This window comes from Schistocerca americana, unplaced genomic scaffold (assembly GCF_021461395.2).
Source record: "Schistocerca americana isolate TAMUIC-IGC-003095 unplaced genomic scaffold, iqSchAmer2.1 HiC_scaffold_1182, whole genome shotgun sequence".
Classification (NCBI taxonomy): Eukaryota; Metazoa; Arthropoda; class Insecta; order Orthoptera; family Acrididae; genus Schistocerca; species Schistocerca americana.
The window spans coordinates 27,501-30,435 of NW_025725245.1; the positions used below are offsets into that span (position 1 = coordinate 27,501).

Here is a 2,935-nt window from a genome sequence, read left to right on the forward strand (position 1 = left end):
TAGATACTCGTTAAAGGATTTAAAGTGTACTCATTCCGATTACGGGGCCTCGGATGAGTCCCGTATCGTTATTTTTCGTCACTACCTCCCCGTGCCGGGAGTGGGTAATTTGCGCGCCTGCTGCCTTCCTTGGATGTGGTAGCCGTTTCTCAGGCTCCCTCTCCGGAATCGAACCCTGATTCCCCGTTACCCGTTACAACCATGGTAGGCGCAGAACCTACCATCGACAGTTGATAAGGCAGACATTTGAAAGATGCGTCGCCGGTACGAGGACCGTGCGATCAGCCCAAAGTTATTCAGAGTCACCAAGGCAAACGGACCGGACGAGCCGACCGATTGGTTTTGATCTAATAAAAGCGTCCCTTCCATCTCTGGTCGGGACTCTGTTTGCATGTATTAGCTCTAGAATTACCACAGTTATCCAAGTAACGTGGGTACGATCTAAGGAACCATAACTGATTTAATGAGCCATTCGCGGTTTCACCTTAATGCGGCTTGTACTGAGACATGCATGGCTTAATCTTTGAGACAAGCATATGACTACTGGCAGGATCAACCAGGGAGCTGCGTCAACTAGAGCTGAGCAGCCGGCCGCCCGGGAGTGTGTCCCGGGGGCCCGCGCGAACACGCAAGCGTCCGCTCAATTATTCTGCAAACAGGAGGAGGCTGAGCTCCCCTGCACAATACACCTCGAAACCCTCTCAGGTCCCGGCGGCGCGCAGCGCCGTCCTAAGTACTTGGTCGGGTTCGAGAGAGGCGCAATCGCCCGGAGTTTGGCGAGTAGACGCTTTAGGTGCGACCACCCGTGCTCCCAACTGAGCTTGCCGCTGCCGACAGAGGCCCGGGAGCGTGCTGTCGTGGCATTGCCGGCGGGAGACAACACGCGCCACCTACGGTGGCCGGCAGCTCCAACGCCAGCGCCACAGAAGGACAAAAGCCCCACTTGGGTGCCGAAGCGAACTCTCCCAGCACAGCGCACGCGCCAACACGTCCGCACAGCTGCGATACAAACCACCTGCGAGAACCGCAGAGGCGACCGAGCAGCAGACGGCGTCGCGGCGCCGAGCGCCGGGCGGCGGCGCATCCTCAGCGCACACAGTCCTCAATCGGACCAGCACACTGCAGATGTCCACCGCGCTTCGCACCGGGCCCGCGAGGACCTACTTTGGCCGCACGGCGCCGCGTGCAGGGTGCGCCGGCGCGCAGCTGCGCCGCCTGCCGCCTCCGTCGGCCGGCGCGCCTGCCACTGGCCGCCCCCACCAGCCGGCTGTAGCGCGTGCGCCCACGCACCGCGCGGCCAGCACGCCGGGAGGCCCCCCCTCACCGGCCGGGGACGGTCCCACCCAGCCACCGCCGCGTATCGCTTCACACCCACATGCCATTCACGTTCGTGGGCATGGTGGGTATCGCTGAAACAACCGGTTGGTAGCTCAACCGATCGTCGCCATCACTGATTCACCTCTAGCGAGAACAACCGCACCACAACCGTTTACCAGTTGTTCATTTGCGTAACGTCACCAGCAAACGTAGACGTCCATCGCCATTTGCAAATTCAACGATTGTTGCATGCCTGTGTCAGGTGTCACGACACACTATGTCTGCCCACATACACGCAACAACATGTGCACGCTTCGCGAACACGTGGAAGGTGGCCCCCGTACGTATGCGATGTCCATTGCGCGAACGACTGTCAACCGGCCTCTGTCGCATGTCGCAGATGTGGAACGCAGTGCACCATGCTATCACGGTGTGTGAGAAGAGACGACTACGTCTGACAACACGCGCCACTACATCAACAGACGGCTCATGCTGATCGCCATCCACGGCATACCATACTGCAATCCAGCTCTTATAGGGAGACGACACGTAGCTGAGTGCACAATATTTGGACCGTATGGTTCGCCGTTGTTGGCGCAGTCGTGGTACGGTCACACATGTACCACGATGTATCATTCAGTACATGAGGACCAATGTGCAGTACAGTGTGTGATTTGGACGTACAACATCAGCGGACAGTTGACACACGCCGTACCACAACGTAGGCTGTGCTTCGCCATGCAAATGCCAATGAACAACTGCGAAGGGCATTGAGCATGTACGTCCTGCTGCCATCCGCATTACAGTGTATAGCTGCAAGGTGTTTAACATGAAGCGATACTCTGGGGACCAGGCAGTGCGAGTAGCAAACTATATTGCGGGGGTTGCAGTTAGGCAACACCACACTAATTTAACGCGTCGTATGACAATTACAGAGCAGGTTAAGGCCCAACGTGTGTTGGGTTAAGGCCCAACGTGTGTTGGGTTAAGGCCCAACGTGTGTTGGGTTAAGGCCCAACGTGTGTTGGGTTAAGGCCCAACGTGTGTTGGGTTAAGGCCCAACGTGTGTTGGGTTAAGGCCCAACGTGTGTTGGGTTAAGGCCCAACGTGTGTTGGGTTAAGGCCCAACGTGTGTTGGGTTAAGGCCCAACGTGTGTTGGGTTAAGGCCCAACGTGTGTTGGGTTAAGGCCCAACGTGTGTTGGGTTAAGGCCCAACGTGTGTTGGGTTAAGGCCCAACGTGTGTTGGGTTAAGGCCCAACGTGTGTTGGGTTAAGGCCCAACGTGTGTTGGGTTAAGGCCCAACGTGTGTTGGGTTAAGGCCCAACGTGTGTTGGGTTAAGGCCCAACGTGTGTTGGGTTAAGGCGCAACGTGTGTTGGGTTAAGGCGCAACGTGGGTTACGTTAAGGCGCAACGTGGGTTACGTTAAGGCGCAACGTGGGTTACGTTAAGGCGCAACGTGGGTTACGTTAAGGCGCAACGTGGGTTACGTTAAGGCGCAACGTGGGTTACGTTAAGGCGCAACGTGGGTTACGTTAAGGCGCAACGTGGGTTACGTTAAGGCCCAATATAGGTTAGGTTAAGGCCCAATATAGGTTAGGTTAAGGCCCAATATAGG

General features: G+C 56.8%; 1 non-coding gene across 1 annotated transcript in view; it reads right to left on the bottom strand.

Annotated features, from left to right (window-relative positions):
- The window catches only part of LOC124562771, a 1,910-nt gene extending 1,347 nt beyond the window's left edge, over positions 1 to 563 (bottom strand). Inside the window, exon 1 of the ribosomal RNA XR_006969625.1 lies at positions 1 to 563. This exon is cut by the window's left edge and continues 1,347 nt beyond it. This is a non-coding gene — a ribosomal RNA (small subunit ribosomal RNA).
- Between the last annotated feature and the right edge of the window lie 2,372 nt (positions 564 to 2,935).